Consider the following 23466-nt stretch of genomic DNA (forward strand, 5'->3'; position numbering starts at 1 on the left):
CTGGGCATGGTGGCGCGCCTGTAGTCCCAGGTACTCAGCAAGCTGAAGCAGGAGAATCCTTGAACTTGGGAGGTGGAGGTTACAGTGATCCGAGACCATGCCACTACACTCCAGCCTGGGAAACAGAACAAGACTCCGTCTAAAAAAACAAAACAAAACAAAACTTAGGTAAAATTAGGCCATTCTGCTTCTTACAACTCTCCAATGACTTTTCTTTATTTTTAGAGTAAAACTAGGCTCTTTACCATGCACTACAAGCCTCTACATCTGACAGCATCTATATGCTTTTCTGACTTCATTCCAAATAGCATTCCCCCAACTCCTAATAATTAGCCACAGTGAATTTCCATTTATTGCACAGAAAGTAAAATTTGAACTTGACATGAGACTTAAATGCATCCTTTGCACTTGAAAACTTTTCTTTCAGGTCTTCATTGATAAACTTCTTGAAATCATTAAAAAAATTCCAACATTTAATTCTGAAAGGATATTTCATAACACAGTAAAAAATACCGCTCAACCATTCTCTCCTACATGTAATTGTTTATCGTATCACTATTTGAATTAGTTTTCTTCCTAGAAGTCATCATTATCTGAAATTATCTTGCCTGTGTGTTTTGTGTATTAACTAAATATCCTGTTACATTATAAATTCCATGATAGCAAGAACCTTATCTATACATATTAACCCAGTTAGAGATTAAAAATAAGCATACCAGGTTTAAGGAATCTCGGTACATGATTGATATTAGTTGAAGTGATGAGTTCAAGTATGATATTACATACAGATAGTAAGCTGATTATGAGTTTTCTGAAAACTCACATAAAATAATGTAGATTAAATTTTATGTACAATAGAAAAGTGGTTTACATTTTGCTTTAAATTCACAATAAAAACCTTTTTAAATAATTTACACAACTTTACTTTCCATGGCCTGAGAATCTAATTATTAAGTCTTAAACATGACTATTTCAAAAGTAAGCCTATTTCAAAAGATATGTAGGATAAAAAGTATTTGCATATCTATAAATGTACTATATTTTAATCTCATGTGTAAATAATGAAAACATATTTTAAAAAGTAAAAATATTTTCTTCATGCCACTATAAAGTGTCATTTTAAAAATCGCTTTCACAATTTTTTCTATGGAGAGTTTCCATTGTGTTTTTGCCTCAGAGTGATAAAACGCTATTTGGCCTTTACTCTAGGGATTTATAATAGATATTTGCAATAAAGCAATTCAACCATAAAATACACCTGCCAAAAGTGATGGGTAAATGACTGTTGTATAAGTTCCCTGAATTTTTTTGTAAGTTATCATAACATTTTCAACTTTACCAATATAATCACAATTATGCAATTACTTAGTCTCCTTTTTGTGGCTGTTTTTAAGAAAGGCAAAATTATTCTGCTTAGCAATCAGAAGGAAGCTATTCCACACAATCTCAAAGTAGACATTTAAAGGAATAATGTTCAAGAAGAAAAAGTGGTAATAGAAAGACTTAGAACAATTTGAATAAAAAACAAAGAATGAACCAATAACTGAACATATTTTCCAACTGAAGATTTTTGTCCTTATATCCAGGTATAGGCAGCAAGTTGAATTCTTCCTAAAATGTATTTACCAATAATAGATGACAGATAAGTAGATAGCTGGATAGGTATTATGCCTAAATGAAGCAGTCACATCTACTATTTGTTGAATTAGCACTTTACATTAAAATGTATCATTTTGAACACAAATCACATAGACACATGGACAAATATTTAAAAAATCAATATAGCATGACGTTAATGAAGTCGTCAAAGGCAAAATGTAAACTTACGTAACATATATCCTTATCACAAAATAATTGTATTCCAGAACTAAAGGTCGCATGGTGATGTTCCAGCTCAAACACCAATTTTACAGCAAAACTTGACAGAGACACGAAGATACTTCCATGCTGAACTTAATAGGTGGGTGGAAGCTAACATAAAAACCATGCAATGTATAGAAAAGCACTAATAAGAGATTTTCAATGTAATGTAAACTAACATGTACTCTACAATAAGAGTATAGCTAGTTATCTTGTGTGCTTGTTTTTCTTTTTCATCAATGGAACACATGTTTGTATGTCTCTATATTTCTAGAAATGTTTTATATAATATTTAAATCTTTACTTATGTTAGCTACTGGCTTAACTTATGAATGCCAAGATAGATTGGTAGAAGACATAGCATTTGGGTAAGCCACAAAACCTGGTGGTGGTTTTATGGTGTGCTTTGAATTCTGGTGTACTAAATATAAAGAAAATACAAGCATGAATTTATTACAAGCAGTATTTAAAGTTGCTGTTAACAACACTAATTGTTTGCTCTCAATAAAACTGTGTTACTATTGCACTCATAAGAACCCCCTTGGGAAGACAGAAGTGTGTGTGTGAGTGTGTGTGTGTGATTGGTATTTTCAATTATTAGAAATTCTTACAGGTTATTGCTGTAGGTTATTAGAGAATAATCACTGAAAGCCTAAAGAGAAAGATGTTTGAGGGTAGTACAGAGTTGGGGATTGACATTATCCACTGTCCATCTCTGCCGCCCCTGCAAACCAATAGAATTTGGTGATGTATTGAAAGAGGGGTGTGGAGTGCAGATGATAGAAATAGAATAAACTGAACATTTTATTTAGATTATTCTTTCAATTTTTTTGTTGATGTAATTTATATCTCAGCAAGTAGGATTTTGGTAAGTGGTATTCTGCTTGAAATTATGTAATTAAAATGCTTATTTTAATACAGAAATAAAATCCAAAAAAATAGAAACAATCTGATGTTTCTTATAATATCCATTATGAATATTACTGGAAGTCTTTTTAATAAAAATTAGAAATTATTTTAAATAATAAACACTTCAACAATAACAAAGAGACCAAAGCCCATAATAATTAAGACTTCATTGTGTAAACAAAATTAAAGGTGAGAAAATTACGTTTATTTACCAGGAAAAGAGATAAAAATAAATTATGATAACTAAACACTATAATGTATGCCAAAAATTTCCATAAAAATAGATACTATGAATATCTTCTCTTGTTTTCCTTTGTGGTGTGTAAGTGAATAATTGATTCTACTGATATAGTTTATACGTACTTATTATTGGATTTCTACCCAAAATAACAACATAAATATGTTCTTGTGACTGAATCTGTTGGGAAGTAAGAGTACAAATGTTAAGAATAGAAATGTTCTTGTATTGGTTCAGAGAACTTAGAAAGCCCATCTTTTTAGAAAGGGATCAATATGAGGAGTATATCTCAGTAAGTTTTCAGAAATTTGTATTCATAGGGGAGTCATAAGAAAAACTAATTCTTTTATTGTCTGTAAAATACATTACAAATGGAGGAGCTAAACCCTACCTCAGTACTCATTTTGGCAAATACACTGTACTATTTACATGTGGTCTATTTATATATATAGTACTGTGATGAAGAAACCAGAGGAAGTTGGTGGATAATAAAAATAATTTTTTATATTTTACATAAATTTTGAGAATGTTACAGAAATTGGTAAATGGATTGCGAGGAGGGGAGGGAAGGAATAAAAAGAAACAGATTCTTTGAAAGAAATAATTTCAACAGGATCTTGAGAGAAAAGATGAAAAAGAAAGGAAAGAAAGAACATACTCTTATTGAATAAAAGACCATTTACAGAAAAGATGAAAATGTTTTTCAATCCAGAATGGATTCTTAAAGTCAATAATGTTTGAGATTTTTTTTACAAACTATATTTATTTCTTTTCCAACGTCTTATTCTGTATTTTCTCCTTTCCCATACTTCCAAAGTCTCAAAATTTTTCTCATGATGGTTTCTCTATCTTGCAGCACATAGGAAACAGACAAAAGCTGACTTGAAGGATAAATAGTGTTCATGCTACTTAAAATTAGATGAAATCTTATTAATTTCCTCAATTCCATCATGTCTTGAGAAGATACATAATCTCATTAAATCAAGAATTCATTGTTTACATTATAATCTATTATTATTTGATGTACTTAATAGTGCATCCCTTATATATTTGATGTATATTAAATCCAAATATATTGTTTAGAGATCCACTGTTACTTAGCATTTTGAATAAAAAATATAAGGGAGTATAAATACATATTATATGTGTGTGTATTTATAGAAGGGATGTGAGTATAGAGTATATAAATAAATCCATACATTATACCTGCATATTCCAAAATATACTCTCTTCCCTTACTTTTTCAGGCAAAATTTTATATGTCAATAGAATCTAAATTATAAGCACACAGTGTAATTGATATGTTACTAAAATGCGAGGAGTTTGAGCTAGGTCTCATTGCTCACCACAAAGAAAACCAGTCACTGAGACAATGAGTATTACCGAGGAAAAAAGCTGTATTTGGACGCTGCAGCTGAGGAGATGGGAGGTAAATCTTAAATCTTCCTCCCCAACTGATTAAAACTGGGGCCTTTTCTAGTGGAGAAGGCATGTAGCTACCTGAGGGAAAACAGGAATTAGAGAGGAGTAAAGAAGAAGAGTTTGTCAACAGGAAGCAAGCAGTCAGTTAGGAAAACAGGAATTAGGGAGGGTAAGGAAATGTAATTTCAGTTCCTGGATACTATCTAGGAGGCTTGAGGGTCAGTTTTCTGAGAAAGGAACTCAGATAAGACAAATGTAAGTTTCAAGCTTTAAGACTAGGAGGATCGATTTCTATGTTTGTCCAAAAAAACCATCTATGGTATAATTGATCTGGTTTCAGATACAGATCAGAGAGTAGAGAAAAATACTTTTTTATGCATTATGTTGCATTTAGAGATAGTACCTACCTTAAGGTTTGAAAGTGGATTTGGTTTCTTTTTGCTCGGTGACCATTCAACCAAGAAACATGCTGGCAAGTTTCAAAAATAAGAACTAACATTGAAAAAGTATTGTGAGAATGGAACAGAGTGGTGCTTAAAAAGTGTGAGTTTAAATCTCAGATTATTCACTGTGGATATTTGTGGATTATTGGACTGTTAGCATCCTCAAGTATCTACTTCAGAACAGGGTCTTTGATTTAATTATTTAATGATTTGTGATTTAATTAATTTTTATGTGGCACACTCCCTTTGTAAAAAGGGAGACTCAAGTTGGGACTCAGGCATTTTTCTTTCTCGGATGAAGTTATTTCAATATTTCACTTCCTGAATGGGAAAACTGATTGATCTAAAGGTACCCTAGGTGATATCAGGAACTATTTTGAAGATTAGCATCACTTTCATAATGTAAGAAAACTCTGTTCTGTATTTGTGTTGTAACTGATACACTTTTATGCATTTAATTTCCATCTCGAAGGCCACCCAGGGTCCGTGCTTACACCTGAGTATTTTAAAACTGCTATCATGGATTCTGCGAAGATAATGCTTCCAAGGCTAGTTAAGTTAGAAATAAATCATGCACCTTTGTAGTAAAGGTGAAATATGCCAGTAATTCTGTTGGTAGTCAATTTTGTAATTACCTCCAAAGGAAATTATGCAAACCACAAAAGGAAATAAATATGTGCAAACTCAATAATCAGATGTATTGTATTCATAGGCTATAGTGTGGATTAATCATAGCTATATATTGTTGTATTCCATGAATTATTCTGAACAAATTTCACGATGAGTCAATATTGAGATAGCCCTAGCACATTAAGATGTATGATTCTGAAATAGTATAGTGAGTGGAATTTTATTTTTATTAGTTAATTATTAAAGTTTCCTAGAAAACTGTGAGAGATGAGAAGAAAAAAAACATTGGGGAAAAGGAGATGGAAGAAACTGGAAGAAGCCAGATACTCAAACACAAATATTACTATATATGAATTTACTATTATAGGAGGCTAATTATGAATTTCCTTATCAATTAGGAAGGAAAACTTTTATGTTTATGTATCTTCAATAACTCAGCATATACGGAAAACTTAATCAAGAACCTGGCTTTGAAAATTCCTTTAAAAGTATATCATTAAAATAGTATGTGATTAAAATAGTTATTCTTATTAATGCTCAAATGTGGAAAGAAAAGATGTCTGTTATGCTAAACAAATTAATCCCTCTTTTACAAAGATAAAACACATGATTTCCCTGTGAATGCTTTTGTTGTTGTTGTTCTTAGGTAACTCTCAAATGAATAATCTTGTAGGTGTCAAACATTTTCTAAATAATCACTGCAATTTGAAATGGTCAAGTCAGTGTTACACCAATTAAAAAGATAGATAAAATAATAATAGTAACAATAACAATAATAAAAGAACCCAGCATTCTTCCAGAGGTAGCACAAACTTATTAGTGGACAAACTAAAACAATATTGACAATGTGCTTATTTTAGGTCAGCAAATATGTGGCCAGGAGATTGATCTCAAAGCAGATTTCACAAATCCAAAACGGAAGAAATTCCTATTAAATTTTGAAAAGCAAAGCAAAGGATGCAGCTGTGATAGAACTTCTGAACTCATTACGGTTTGGTACTGGCTTAGAATACAGGCTCATAAAACCCATATATATATGTCCTACTTTATATAAACCTATCCTTATATACAGACAATTGTTCTGATAATAACTAGGCAAACAGAAAGACTGGGAACAAATTCATGCTTTGTCAAACTGAAACTGTCCTAATTATCCCACAGAATTGATGTTTGTAGTTTCTTTTGAATAAACGTAGAAATTGATCTTCCCAGTTTTAAAACTTGAGAAAGTTACATCTGGCTTATTTGAGTTCGTTTCTCGGGAAACAAACCATAAGACCTCCCAGATACTGTAAAGAAACTGAAACTTACCAAGTCACCATATCTGGACAATGAGATACCAGACCCCTCATTGGTCATGACTGCCTAACCAACCACACACTTCCTGTTGACAACTGTCTTCCTTACCCCTGCCTTATTCCTGTTTTCCCACACATGGCTACATTTCTTTCTTGCTATATAAACCCCTAATTTCAGTCAGTTGAAGAGATGGAGTTGAGACTAATTGCCCATCTCCTGGGCTACATCACCTGAATAAAGACTCCAGCCCTGGCAATATTCGTCGTCTCAGTGATTGACTTTCTGTGTGGCAAGCTAATAGGACCTAGACTAAAGCCCTAGAATTTCAGTAACAAAATTGTCATTAAAAAATAAGCACAGGCCGGGCACGGTGGCTCAAGCCTGTAATCCCAGCACTTTGGGAGGCCGAGATGGGCGGATCACGAGGTCAGGAGATCGAGACCATCCTGGCTAACACGGTGAAACCTCGTCTCTACTAAAAATACAAAAACTAGCCGGGCGAAGTGGCGGGCGCCTGTAGTCCCAGCTACTCGGGAGGCTGAGGCAGGAGAATGGCGTGAACCCGGGAGGCAGAGCTTGCAGTGAGCCGAGACTGCGCCACTGCACTCCAGCCCAGGCGACAGAGCGAGACGCCGCCTCGAAAAAAAAAAAAACAAAAACAAAAACACAAATTTGACAATATAACCAAAAATTCCTTGAAGATTTTATTCTTATGAGAAATAAAATAAGACTAATACCAAAGGACTCAAAAAAGTATTCAGAGCTCAGATTCAGTGTAAGAATTGCCTCGCTATTTTAAGCAAGGTGTTCTTGAGGAAGTAGAGACTCAATGAATCTCATTCTGAAACTGAGTCCTAGTCTGCATCAGCAAGGATATTAATCAGGTCATAGTGAAATTTTCACTAATAAACACCAATCTGCGAGATCTTCCGGGAGCATACTTGTATTCAAACAGAGTTACATTTAATAGCTTAATGCAGCAAAGAAGAATCCTCACTAGAGTAACCATGGTGTATTTAAGAAAGGCTGAGTGCGGAGGTATTCTCACAGAGTTTGGACTTGTGGCGAGTGATTCCAATCAAGGATCAGAGAAGCAAAGTCCACTTCGTTTTTGTACCCAAAAATATTTTTTTGCAGTTTTTTTTTTAATTGCAAAATCGCAATTACTTTTGCTCCAATCTAATACACTTGGTGTTCCCAAAGAAGGGCAGTTAAAGAATTTAATATTTCAGTAATCTTAGTTCAAGATGTAGAAGGGAAGAAGTAGGGCTGGGGATACTAGCTGTAAGACATCAACAATGTTCTCTAAGAATGGTTTCTTTGTTATGTTCAACTTTGGTGTGGGTTTTGCTATGTTCTATTTGAGACATTATTTTCTGTTGCCCTGTTTATTTCTCTTTGAGAAATACTGTTAATGCTATTTAGGAACATCTCATTCTGATTTTCAGGAGGACTAAATTTCAAACTCAGGCCAAATCACTTCTGCAACAAAGGTGACAATGATTGTGAATTTGAGAAATACAAACATGGTTGGCCGGGCGTGGTGGCTCATGCGTGTACTCCCAGCACTTTGGGAGACTGAGGCGGGCGGATCACGAGGTCAGGAGATCGAGACCTTCCTGGCTAACACGGTGAAACCCCCTCTCTACTAAAAATACAGAAAAAAAAAAAATCCAGGTGTGGCGGAGGACGCCTGTAGTCCCAGCTGCTGGGGAAGTTGAGGCAGGAGAACGGTGTGAACCCGGGAGGCGGAGCTTGCAGTGAGCTGAGATGGCGCCACTGCACTCCAGCCTGGGAGACAGAGTGAGACTCTGTCTCAAAAAAAAAAAAAAAAAAAAAAAAAAGAAATACAAACCTGACCTGATGACTCTCTTTCCCCTCTCCGCTTTAAAATGGATTCGTTGGGGTGTTAAATGCATTTTTGATTTACAATATATTTTATTTATAATGGCTTTATTGTATATAATCTCATCGTAACTCAGGGAGTATCTGTAAATTGAGAAGTTTGATTCTCCTAAATGACAAAGATTAAAGTTATTTATTTGCCATCTATGAGATTTGTATGAATTTTGGCAATTCAATAATGTAGAACTGACCATTCCACTTACCAAATTCTATAGGGTTTCCTGATCTTCTTCCAAACATGTAAAGCTTTTTCTACTACTCTTCAAACCAAGCATTAAAGCCACCATGACGTAAAAGTAGACCCAGTTTATTTTCTGCAATATAGTGAATTTAAAAACTCATTAAAAACATTTTAGCAACCACATCTCTATCCTGAGTCTGTAAAATTACTTTCTTCAGAAAACTGACATTTCATCCATGTTTCAGTGATGCTTGAATTCTTGCAGGATGTTGGAGATTTTTTTTTTCCATGTCTAAAACGCTTGAGTTTTAAGCTTCATCTGATCTGTTTATAAATAATGAAAACTAGGGCCTTGCAGTTTGCTCTCTTTTTTCTTTATTAACACTTAATGGAAAGGGGGGAGGAAAGGAGAATGCATGCTGTTAGCTATTATCTTTACAAATGACTTGTTAGCCTTTTATTTGTCTGCTCATGCTTCAAACGCTCAAAGGACATTTTCAGAATCTCAGTAGATGAAGGTTCAATCTTGAAATGACGTGACAGGCTGTATCTTCCTTAAGAGATTTTGACACGATATTAAGCCATAGTTACAAGCCAATACTTGAATGGGAAGCCCTGGGGAAATCTTTTAGAGCTGGAACACAGCATTTACAGCAGGAGGCAGGTGTCTGCACCAGTGAAGCAAACAACAATATGATATATTTAGTATCGAAAATGGAAGAAAAACTACTGATTCTTTACACTGGGGACAATGGAAGAAGTTGAATGAGGGAAAAAAAATCATCTTTTGGGACCCTAGAAAATGTTAATTTACTGACAGTATGAAATATACTCTCATCACGACAGGTGCACTCAGAACCAGGTGCTGCTCTCAATATTGTCTTTGAATTTATGTGTTTCTTTTCAGTGATAGGATGTGAAGCAGCTGTACTGGCCATGTGGAGAGAAAGCAAAGAGCTTTTAATTAGCAATTAGGGGGCTGTTAATTTCTTTGGGGATCTCTCTCTCTTTGTCTTCTCTTTGTACTTTTACTAGATTCTTAGGAGTTTCTGTATGTCTCCTAAAACAAAGAAAATCAAGGGAACAACACAGTGGATTCAGGGCATGGGTTGTGTACAGTCGATGAGTAAATTTAGAAGACTAAAGTTTTTATGGAAACTAAATTCACATCCAAGTTATGTACTGCCTTGAATATTCTTTTACTGATAATATCATGTCATTAAATTAAGAAATAAAATGTATTCATTGACATTGGGACTTTTTTTCTCATGATGTAATTTTAGAATATAATTCTTTGTGTCTTTCATATAAATGATCTACACACATCAGTTCTTAATTAGTAGTCAATCATTATACCTAAGTGATACTAATATATATAACTATAAATGTATTTACATCACTGTATATAGTACAGCTATGTAACAAATAAATAGGTGTGTAATCTAATAATACCTTTATTTTATAGATATGGGGAAATAAAATTAATAACTGCCATCTGAAAATTAGACAGATTTTTCATTTTCCTCTAACCACTAATAATAATATATTTATCTTCCCAATTTCCATTTCTAGACTTTTAGGATTGATAAGAACTTGTAATATATATTCCGATATAGTTAATGCTTTAAATTGTATTTTTATATTTAAAGCATAACACTCCTCTTTATTTTGATGTCTTTGCCAGATCATCTTTCTCCTTCCTACAATGCTTAGACAATCCAAACTTATACTACAAAATAGCAATCAACAAAAACAATTTGTCTCATTGGTAAGTAAATTGTTTTAAATGAGTTTGTGTAATGATGTGGTCGTGTTTTAACAATGTTTAAAATTTTCTTCTACCTTTCTTTCAAAGGCTAGCTTGTTAATATTATAGTTATATTACCTGGAAAAGAACAAGTCATGTTAAGCTCTGTTGTGTTGGGAAAACTGGCTTGATCTGGATCTTAAAATTGTATACCTTCAAAGTAGGCAGACAAGAAGGGACAAATTGCTATTAGAGAAAGAACCGGCCCAGGCAAAGTTAGACACAGGAATAGGGAAGGCATATCATGGGGTAGTCAGAAGTCTGGCCTTGCTGAAAAATACCTATGAATGTTAGAAATTACTTTGAAGTGCATTTTGTCTAATAGGACTTAACACTAATGAAAGATCTGGAAAATTATTTATCTGAGCTTGCACCTCATATGGTAAAAACCAAATAAAATTAAAATGATGAGCTATAAAATTCTTACAGGAACCATGAAATGAGTAGTAAAATATAGCAAAGGCTTCAAAGACTAACGAACTTAAGTTTTAAGTCTTGGTAAATCCCCTACAGTTGGTAGCTATGTTTTATGATTTGAAAATGAGGACAATCATACCTCTATCACACACACAGTGTTGTAACAATATCAATAATCTTTAATATTCTTTGAACCTTCATGACATCTCAATTTTTTTTTTTTGAGATGATGTTTAACTCTTATTGCACAGGCTGGGGTGCAATGGTGCGATCTCGGCGAGCCAGATCGCTTGAACCTCTGCCTCCCGGATTCAAGTGATTCTCCTGCCTCAGCCTCCTGAGTAGCTGGGATTACGGACATGTGCCACCACACTCAGCTAATTTTGTATTTTTAGTACAGACGGGGTTTCTCCATGTTGATCCGGCTGGTCTCGAACTCCTGACCTCAGGTGATCTGCCCACCTCGGCCTCCCAAAGTGCTGGGATTACAGGCACGAGCCACCGCGCTCAGCCCATCTCAAGCAAATCTTAAAGGTTCTTATTAACGAACAGCTACTATAATAGATTCTTTTTTTCTTTTTTTTGAAACAGTGTCTCGCTTTTTCCCCCAGGCTGGAATACATTGGTATGATCTTGGCTCATAGCAACCTCCAGTTCCTGGGTTCAAGTGATTCTCTTGCCTCAGCCTCTGGAGTACCTGGGATTACAGATGTCTGCCACCACACCTGGTTGATTTTTGTATTTGTAGTAGAGATGAGGTTTCACCATGTTGGTCAGGCCGGTCTCAAACTCCTGGCCTCAAGTGATCCACCTGCCTTGGCCTCCCAAAGTAGAATAGACTTATTTAAGAACAGACTACATCAAAACTTAAAACTCATGTCCACTTTGAACCTCCTTTCATTCTCTAAGTAGAGGCCTGACCAGTGGCCTAGAGACGAGCAGTTGCAGAGGTGTATGTCGGGAGTTGCAGAAATGTGGATTCGTTCAAATACTGTTCTGTCTCTCCCCCACAGTGGACATTTGTGGTTACACCAGGGTTAAAGAAGAGAAAAGGGCGGTAAGTAGAAGTGCAATTTTCCTTTTACTTGGCTGATGTGATAGGTGATACCGTCTCTTAAACCCTTTTCTCAATTCCTGCTTCTAGAACTTCAATCATAGCTTCTTTTGGTAGAAATTTCCTCACTCTAGCTGGCTGCCAACCTAGGTAGATTTCTTTTATCACAACTTCAGTTTCATTACCTTCCTCTGTCCATCTTTTCCCCAAGAAAATAAAACGTACCCTCGACCTTAGTAAATAGTGAACATGCAGCTTGGCTCATGCTCCCCTCTCATAGTGCCTTGTTATCATGAGTCACCTCCTGTCTTCAAAGTTTCCCAGTTGAGAAATAAATACCAGATCTTGCCTCCTCATCCAGTGAATGTGTATACAGGTTATCAACAGTATCACACATATATAGGAAGAGTGTGAGATAAAATGTCCTCTTATGTGGCAACCCCAGTGTCTATGGGAGACTTCCCAGGAATGCCCACCTTAGGCTGAGGAAAAGAATGGGGAGAAATGGCCAGGGCCAGTGGCTCACGCCTGTAATCCCAGAACTTTGGGAGACCGAGAGGAGCGGATAACGAGGTCAGGAGATCGAGACCATCCTGACTAACACGATGAAATCCCGTCTCTACTAAAAATACAAAAAAATTAGCCGGACATGGTGGCGGGCGCCTGTAGTCCCAGCTACTCGGGAGGCTGAGGCAGGAGAATGGCGTGAACCCGGGAGGCGGAGCTTGCAGTGAGCCGAGATCGCGCCACCACACTCCAGCATGGGCGACAGAGTGAGACTCTGTCTCAAAAAAAAAATAAAATAAAATGAAAATAAAACAAACAAAAACTTGGGGAGATATATAGTATTTTCCTGATAAAATGCCAGATCTCTTTGCATCTGTGATTTCCTTAAAGAATCTCCTCAGAAATCTAATCTACCCTTATTTGAACAGTAGTTGTGTGATAGAGCTAATAGAGGAATGGCAATCTTTTACATTTTTTGACTCACCAAATTTTGTTTAGCACCATTACTTAAAACCTGATCACAGTAGTATGCTTTCTCCTCTGTTTTGAAGCTCTAGTAAAATTTTGAAGCAACAAGAAAAGTTCCCCAGCATATTCTGATACACATATAAAACACTTAAGAACGTTTTACTCAGTGAACCATAAAAGTCTTATTCTACTATATATAGATTTTAAGGGTCTCGAATTCTAATGAGACAGCAACATTTGTTTTTGCTATTCATACCAATAATGTATGAAAACAATCAAAATTCACTTTAAACTCATATGTTGTAATTCCTTTTGTATCATAATGTATGGTAAAGTAAAATAAAACATACAGAGACAAATCTCTGAAGTTAAACATTTTATTTGAGAAGAAAGAATTGCAATTTGGAGCACACACATAGATTGTGTTGTCTTTGGTGTGTCCAAAGAACAAAGAGAAGGTTAGAGATTTTATGCAAAAAAGAAACATGTATTCTTTGAGAAAGTTAATTGGCATAGTCAGGTTGTGGAGAGCTGGTAAGTTTGGATTAACGAAAGAGGACAATAAGTGAAACTATTACAGTTACAGCAGATCCATTAGATACTGGTTCTAGGTTACAGCAAACAGTTCTAGCAGCCAGGCTCACCCAAAATTGCATTCTTAGAGCAATGTTATATGCTCAGTACTTTATTCCCCCAAGCATCTTGACTGTGTTTTAGTTGGGTGGGACAAGAAAGAACGAACTCATGATCAACTCTCAGAAGTACAGCAGAATACAAACTTATAGTGGTATTATTTTTTAAAAATTAAAATATTAATAAAACTGAAAAACTGAAATAAATGTGTTATTGGATTTTGTAAATATGTTATTCCAGATTTGGAATTTATTGTCCTGCTATGTTGTTTTTAAAACAATTTTTTAGTATAATAATTAAAAAGATTTTTTTGGTTTTGTTTTGGATTAAAAGGAATGCAAAATATTATCTGTTTCCATTATTGTATTCTCCTATTTATATGTCATAATAGTTATGGGGAGAGTTTTCTAAATAACAATGAGGTTATTAACAGTGTTCAAATGTAACAAAATTTAAACATTTAAATATTTAAATATTTTATTTAAATATAATAATAATTTGCATATATCTCATGAACTTGTTTCTTTTTGGAGCAGAAAGAAATGATAAATATCATATAGTTCAATTGTGTGTTTTTCTGACAGAGAAAGAATTTGAGGAATAGAGAGAAAATGTCAACATCTAGGGTCTTATATTTAATAAACAGTAAATGTGACTTACAAATAAAACTTACAATTCCGGTACTCTAATAGTTCTGCTAAGCCATGAGTCTCCCAAATTAAGTGCTTCTCTAGGAAGCCTTATGGTTTCTTTTAATAAATTAACTTTTGTGACAGTATGCTGTGCCCTTGTGTGATTATTGGTAGCTATTTAAATTATTAATTCAAAAACTGTTAATAAACGCCTCATTTTCTAAAGTAGAACAAAAAGCTTCAACTTTTTTCTAACACAGCATCCAATATTTGCCATGAAGTGTTTCTGTCTTTTCAATGAATTTTTTATTCTAAGTTATTATAGAAAACATAATAGAAGCATGAACAGATCAACCAACTGGTATTTAATTAGCTAGAATTCCTAGGTGAATTGTAGTGGTGTTTTGCTATTTGTCAACATGAATGAATTTAGAAATTCAACATAAATATTTTAACAGACATATTTTATGAAATATAATAGCTAACTTTGAAAAACATGCAGTTTCAGAACAAAACTGAGTTGATTAATTTTATAGCAGACTCTAACTTTTATGTTTTCAAAGCAGCAGTGATTCACGAGTAATTTGGTCCTATGGGTAAATATTAATTATATCAGATAAAACAAAATGTTTCAAAATGTTATAAACAGTGTCCAAGTTTGCCTTTATCATACAAATATATGAAACATTTATTGCAAGAAAAATAGTAAAATATACATTAAAACAGTAAAGCTTAAAAAATTTAAACTATCACCAAGTTTGCATATACATTTATAACTCTATATTACACCCATTATTTATAGAAATGTGTGTTTTAGAAAAGTCTTTCATAACAATATCTTATTTGACCACTGCAACAACCAGAATATTTAGGCATGGTAGAAGACTTTTTAAAAAATTTTATACACGGAGTAAATCTCTGTTAATAAAATAACTACTTCTTTTTTTTTTTTTTGAACTTGCTAGCATTTTTTTTTCTTAATTTTTTAAATTATACTTTAAGTTCTGCTATACATGTGCAGAACAAACAGATTTGTTACACAAGTATACACTTGCCATGGTGGTTTGCTGCACCCATCAACCTGTCATCTACATTAGGTATTTCTCCTAATGCTATCCTTCCCCTTGCTCCCAACTCCCTGACAGGCCCCAGTGTGTGATGTTCCCCTCCAGGGGTCCATGTATTCTCATTGTTCAACTCCCACTTATGAGTGAGAACATGTGGTGTTTAGTTTTCTGTTCTTGTGTTAGTTTGCTGAGAATAATGGTTTCCAGCTTCATCCATGTCCATGCAAAGAACATCAACTGATCCTTTTTATGGCTGCATAGTATTCCATGGTGTATATGTGCCACATTTTCTTTATCCAGTCTATCACTGATGGGCATTTGGGTTGGTTCTAAGTCTTCACTATTGTGAATAGTGCTGCAATAAACATACGTGTGCATGTGTCTTTATAGAAGCATGATTTATAATCTTTGGGTATATACCCAGTAATGGGATTGCTGAGTCAAATGGTATTTCCAGTTCTAGATCCTTGAGGAATCACCACACTGTCTTCCACAATGGTTGAACTAATTTACACTCCTACCAAAAGTGTAAAAACATTCCTATTTTTCCACATCCTCTCCAGCATCTGTTGTTTCCTGACTTTATACTGGTCACCATTCTAACTAGCGTGAGATGGTATCAATGTGGTTTTGATTTGCATTTTCTCTAATGACCAGTGATGATGAGTCTTTCTTCATATGTTTGTTGGCCACATAAACGTCTTCTTTTTAGAAGTGTCTGTTCATATCCTTTGCCCACTTTTTGATGGTGTTGTTTTTTTCTTGTAAATTTGTTTAAGTTCCTTGTAGATTCTGGATATTAAACCTTTGTCAGATGGATAGACTGCAATTTTTTTTTGTTTGTTTTTTGAGGTGGAATCTTGCTCTGTCTCCCAGGCTGAAGTGCAGTGGCTCGATCTTGGCTCACCGCAATCTCCGTCTCCCTGGTTCAAGTGATTTTCCCGCCTCTTAAACTAGATACAATTTGTTAATATTTTAGTAGGTACTTTTAACAATGGGAAAAGTGTTTTTAATACTAAAAAGTTAAAAGCCACTTTACAGATTAGGAAACTAAGGTTCAGATAGCATCAAATACTTATGTTCTACAATATAACGTTACTTCTAAAATAAATTAAGGGTTAGCTTTAACCGTTGCTATTCTTTGCTGCCCTTCAGAATACAATTTAATCATTACTTTTTATATGAAGACTTTTCTCAATTGTATTTCTTCTCATTCTATCTTTTCATGATGGAAATGTTTATATTTTATAATCTAATCATATTGCAGGCATTCTAATAAGCACTTACCTTCTGTTATGGCAATTAGCCTTAGTAACGTTACATTTGGTTGTTTTCATGTTATATATCAATTAAAAGATTAAATCAATGGGTTAATTGCTAGTTATTTGTTTTCCCAAATTTATATAAAACCTAGCACATGTTTTTACATGAGTTGATGTTGGCTAACCATTCTTACAAACACAAAGAGATGGGAAAGTATGTTATAATCCCAAAGAATCCTTCTTTCAATTCATTATAGAGACCCCATTGTTTGGCAGCTGGGCCAATATTTATGAACTGCGATTCAGAAGGGAAAAGAGGATCGAGGCCCTTTCTGAGTTGAAGTTGCAAGATGTAATGTGTCTGCGCTAGCTTGTCATATGTTTCTAGTCATGTGGTGAAAGATGATTTGAGAGAACAAAGAGCAAAAAGAAGCAGAATTGTCAAAAACGGAAAAAAAATGCTGTCAGGAATCAGGCTTCCAGACTGACGTGTTTTGAGGTCTTGGCTGCTACATTGTCCTTCCTGTAGTTTAGTTACATGAGCCAGTAAATTATTCTTACTGCCTTTTTACATAAGCCAACATATCTTCAATTTTGCACCAGCAAAGAGTTTGAGATGGGTTATCACTCTGCCTCTCAGGCTGGAGTGTAGTGGCATGATCATGGCTTACTACAACCTCCTGGCTCCCAGGCTGAAGCGATCCTCGTGCCTTAGTCTCCTGAGTAGCTGAACTACAGGTGTGCACCACCACCCTTGGCTAATTTTTGTATTTTTGTAGAGATGGGTTTTTGCTGTGTTGCCCAGGCTGCTCTCAAACTCCTGAGCCCAAGCAATCTGCCCACCTCGACCTCCCAAAGCGCTGGGATTATAGGTGTGTGCCATCGCATTCATCTGAGTTGTGCTTCTTTTTAATATTAAAAAGAGAAAAAAATACAGCTGATAAAGATGTCTCCAGATCTCATAAGATGAGAGTACTTTTCTAATATGTTTTTATACTGTGTTTGTCTTTTATAATTAAAGTCCTCAAATTGTATTGTCTTGTCCCAGTAAACATTCTTTTATGGTGCCATGTAACACACTTCACTGATAGATAATAATTGCTGATGTTGCAACACACTATAGTTTTTTTTTTTCAAATAATAAAAACTGACATTTTAAAAAAGAATTGTGTTTTTTATAATAAAAACCAACAGCTAGTCATCTTCCCTCACCATCAAGTTGATAATTTAATATTTGTATCAATTTGCAAGGTATTTCTTAATTGACTTTTTTTTACTCAGCCATGTATAAAGTTTAACCATGTAAAACTATAAGAAAGATTTTCATTAGATACATATTAACTTCATAATTCATGTAGAAAATTGGTGACAGGAAACAGTATGCTTATTTTAATAATAGAGGAATTGAAAATCAAACAATAAATGTGAACTTCATTTACAGTTAAGGCAGAAATGTCAGTGGAAAAGTACAATTTGTATTTTTTATCTATTAATTATACATAAATAAAAGAGATGTGGTATATTTTAGGATATTGGATTTTGAAGATAATGTTACAGACTATTTCCAGGACTTTCCAATAAAATTTCAGTCAATAATTTAAATACAAATACAGATCTTCCTGTATAGGTAAAGTGATCTGAGGAAGTTGCTTAATTTTCAGTTTCTGTATGTTTTTGTAAATTCTTATATTTGGCATAGAAAATAGAAAATTTTTGATAACAGATAATCACAACATCCTTTTGGATATGTGTATTCTACTTGCCACATTTTACTATTTTTAAATGTGGCACATTTAACTTTACACATTTACATATTAAAGTTTAAATATTATTAGTTTGCCCATCAATGAGAAAAAGAGAACAATTAATTGAAATTGCCATTTACTTATTTTTCTCTAACATTCTACAAAATTTATTGAATAGATTCTTTGATGCATCTGAGGGATAAATGGTTGAAAAAGATGCATTTCTTTCCCTTATGGTGTGTTTAAAAAGCTAGAAGAAAAAATTACAATGTAGTGTGACAAATGTAATTGATGACAGGGAAAAGAGAGAGAGAGAGAGAGGAAGAAAGAAAGAAAGAGAGAAAGAGAGAAAGAGAAGAAAGAGAGGAAGAAGGAAAGAAAGAAAGAAAGAAAGAAAGAAAGAAAGAAAGAAAGAAAGAAAGAAAGAAAGAAAGAAAGAAAGAAAGAAAACAAAGAAAGAAAGAAGGAAAGAAAGAGAAAGAAAGAAAGAAAGAAAGAAAGAAAGAAAGAAAGAAAGAAAGAAAGAAAAGAAAGAAGAAAGAAAGAGAAAGAAAGAAAGAAAAAGAGAGAGAGAGAGAGGGAGGGAGTGAGGGAGTGAGGGAAAGGCTTAAAAGGACACTGATTTAAACCCGGTATAGGCAGGGCTAGATTCAGAGAGAAGGTGACACTTCAATTGTCTTGAAATCAAGCAAGTTTCCTTGCGAACTTTGGGGGAAAGAGAACACAAATATGAAGGATCCAGAGAATGTTATTTGAAATTGCTTTAATTAGATGGACATCTTATTCACTAGTACTAGAAGGAAGAAAGAATGAGTGTGGCATTGATGCATTTTTAGGTGAGGAGGGATGAGTGAAGATCATTTGGTTTGCACCGTATACATCAGTTTTTTAGGAAAAAATGCAAGGAAATGACCCAGAAGTCTGCATATAACAACATGAAATAATAGTTACATGACAATGATAAAGTCAGATGCCCTAAGCCCCAAAGTAGAATGAATTAATGAATTAATTAATTTGCAAGAAGCTAAAACAAGAACAAGAAATTGCATTGGAATGTATCAAAGAGAACATAACCCCTGAGCCCCTGCCTCCCAGCCTGACCCAGCACGTCCAGCCCTAGGATTGTACTAGCAACAGAAGGATCAAATGTCCTCAGGGAAAAGCCAGTTTAAGTCCTGACCATTTTATTGAAAAGATATGCAGATGTTCGGCATGACTCAAAGAGTGAAGTTAGATTGGAATACTATATTTCTCACAAGAAGAGGCTTTGAAGGATTGAAATAAACAATACCAGCAATAGTTTAGAGCAGAAGTTAATGGCTGTTTGTTCAATGTCTGAAGCAATTAAATGCCACCTTTGGAATTATGATCTAAAAGGAAAGTAACTTCAACATGCTTAACTAATGATGCAACTAATGGCTAGTCAGAAATTTACTCTCATACTAAAGATCTTCAGGGTTTCTTCAGAGTTTTTCCTAAAAATATCAAATATTGTTTTTAATCTCTAGAGATCTATTCACCTGCTAAGAAATAAAAATGGAAAAGCTTCTTCCAATAAATCTCAAATATAATGAAAATCATATTAGTCTAGGAGAAATTATTTACTTTTTATTTGGACTTGTAGAAAATAGTTTTCTGTTGTTTTGTTTATTTTTGCCTGAAAGAGGTTCAAATACAACCCCTAGAGCCACATTTTAGAAGACTATCATCAAAGGGAATCTACAGGACAGTTATTTCTTTTAAATTTTTTTCAGTTGAACCCATATTCAAATACTTTATTGTTCAATAGATATCCAATGCTCTTTCTCTATTCTCGAACACCTAATCTGGGTATCTAAAAATATGCCTCATTCTGGTCTATCAGATATGTGTAGCTGGCCAGATGTGGTGGCTCACGCCTGTAATCCCAGCACCTTGGGAGGCTGAGGCAGGCAGATCACCAGAGGTCGGGAGTTTGAGAACAGCCTGGTCAACCTGGTGAAAGCCTGTCTCTACCAAGAAACACAAACTTAGCAAGATGTGGTGGTGTGCACGTGTAATCCCAGATACTCAGGAGGCCGAGGTGGGAGAATCATTTGAACCCAGCAGGCAGAGGTTGCAGTGAGCCGAGATCGCGACACTGCACTCCAGCTTGGGCGACCATGAAACCCTGTCTCAAAAAAACCAACTGACCAACCAAACAAACGTGTTATCTAATTACACCTCTTTGTATATTTGAATAAGTATGAGGAAAAATTAGTGCCAGATATTTCCAATTGATTCAGTCTTCAATGACGCATCAATTCTAAGTCTATATAGGGTAATTAAGATTTTGCTTTTTTGCATAGTCTGCACATATTTTTAAAGGTAATTTTAGAGCAGTTGAGCACTTCAGCACTAACAGTACTCTTTTTCTTGACAATGCTTACCTTGACATTTCTAAAAAGTGAGTGAATGAATTATTTCTGCTATTTTCAAGTAATGTCTCAGCATGATGAAAAAGATTCATGCTTAAGAAATTGCGTGGAAATCTTTTAGATACCAGGTGGCTACAGTGATCATAGGTCTCTGCAGAAAAAAAAAAAAAAAAAATGTTCACAAGTTAAATATGTAGGTAGGGCTCTCACCCATCCTTGATCTCTGCACTAGACTATTGATTTCATTAAGGATGCAATATAGCCCAGAGTCTTTAAGCAAACACATTCCCCCCTTAAAAATCAAATAGAGGAATAGGCAAAGAATTCTCTTTCATCTATAAATTATGAAGCCAAGTTCAAGAAATTCAAACTACTTGAAAAGGAGTGTTTGATTTCTTATGTAATGAAATTGTAAAAAAAAAAAAAATAATAAAAACTCAATGCAGACTTGCTCAAATGAAGAGAACTTTAATATTTTTAATACTAACCTAGGACTCTACATGCAACTGTTATCTGGAAATGAATTGTAAGATGAACACATCATATAAGCAATCAGCAGCAAAGCTTAATCTCAGAATAAATGTTCATTGTACTTTCTTTTGAGGAAAAACATAGTTATCATTATGCACGCACACACACATACACAGACATAGACTTCTTTGAGCCACCATCTCTCTCATTGTCTTTTCTCTGGCTGAGGGAAGAGATTGCTCTAAAAATGAGGAAACAAAACAGATTTTAAGTACATGCTAAATTTCTTTCTTTTATTCTGTTTAAGAAATAGCAAATCTTTAGTCATTACTTACTTTTAAATGATTAAATGAGAGTACTGACAAAAATGACTACTTTAATATATTCATAGACTACTTTAATATAAAATAGTTCTATATCCTGAAAATATCCCTTTAGAAGACAGTGTAAATTTGTTACTTTAAAGCCATTCACAATCTTTTTCACTCCTTTTTTCCCCTACCTTTTAGGTGGCAAAATTAATATTTTTATTAGTGTGCACTTCTCACATGTGCACATATAAAAGAAATCAAGTCAAAAAAGAAAAGGTAAAAGTGCTTTAGTAGAACATAGTTCAAAATGCTATTACCAAAAATAATAAAGATACATTTTTTATTAAGAGAAAATGCTCTTTTTCTTTCCTGGAACACAGACCAAATGAAGAGTTACAGCGCATCTCTTGTTTGTGATTGGAAAGCCACAAATTAATGACAAAAGAGCAGAAGTGAAAAATAAAAGAATATGTGCCCTTTGTGATCCATTTGAGCCTTGGGCAGCATATCTGTGAGCCTACCTCTTTAGCACCTAAACCTTACCTAAAGTTTAGATTTTAAAAATTTGTAATTATTTATGCTACTATAGAGTGTTCTCTGTTTGCTGCAAAAATGCGATTAACATTAAATGACATACTCCATAAAAAAGAGGACCTTTCCTAAATTGAACTATTACTTATTTCTTCCATTCAATTCTGCAGCAATGTTGGAAAAAATCAGGGTATAATTTTTTTGGCTTTTTAAAATAATTTTATAATTTGACACAAGCCTATCCCAATAATATGATTCCTTTCAGAGTTTCTTTTATGATAGGTGAATCACTTTGACTTGTTACTTTTCTAGGAATAATGTTCCTACTATTTTTACTGGGTTCATACCTTCTTTCAAACAGTCACAATCTTTCACAAACCACACTCAAAACACTCTACGTGGGAGACAGGGATGGAGAAAAATAAAACACCATAGCAATTTAGTTATTTATACATTATTAACATTATTATTACTGTTATTGAGGAAAAGACTTTTAGAAAAATAATTTGAGTAATAAAAGCTATATTTTAGATATGTGATCTAGACTTGCAGAAAGAATACAGTTGATTTATTTAGAACATGCCAATTGCTACATATATTTGATATAACTTCTTGTTTAGATGGACATAATCTCTTATTTATATGATATCCATGTAATGGTATGTTTTAAATCATTTTACTATCATTTTAACAAGTTTCTTATGAATAAAAACTCATTTACTTGCTTTGCTTTAATATGTTTATATCTCATTAAGTACATATGAAATCTGTTGGTTCTGTGTACTGAATGTAACATATATTACATAAAATTATCATTCAAATTATGAATATTTAAAAGGTTTGGTTTATACATAAAATATAATATACATAACATATACTCATTTGGATTATTGGTGGAAGGTTGATCTTTGTGATCTCTAAGTCACTTTCAAGCCTTGTTCTCAGTAGTTTAAAGCAACTTATTTTTTTTCTTTGTGAGACAGAGTTTCACTCTGTTACCCAGGCTGGAGTAGCGTGGCAAGATCTTGGCTCATTGAAACCTCTGCCTCCCAGGTCCAAGCGATTCTCCCATCTCAGCCTCCAGAGTAGCTGAAACTACAGGCCCACAACCATGCCTGACTAATATTTTGTATTTTTAGTAGAGATGGGGTTTCACTATATTGGTCAGGCTGGTTTCAAACTCCTGACCTCAGAGGTGATCCACCCACTTGAGCCTCTCAAAGTGCTGGGATTACAGACCTTAGCCACTGAGCCCAGCCTAAAAGCATTTTTTTTTTT

This window comes from Colobus angolensis, unplaced genomic scaffold, assembly GCF_000951035.1.
Source record: "Colobus angolensis palliatus isolate OR3802 unplaced genomic scaffold, Cang.pa_1.0 Scaffold218, whole genome shotgun sequence".
Taxonomy (NCBI): Eukaryota; Metazoa; Chordata; class Mammalia; order Primates; family Cercopithecidae; genus Colobus; species Colobus angolensis.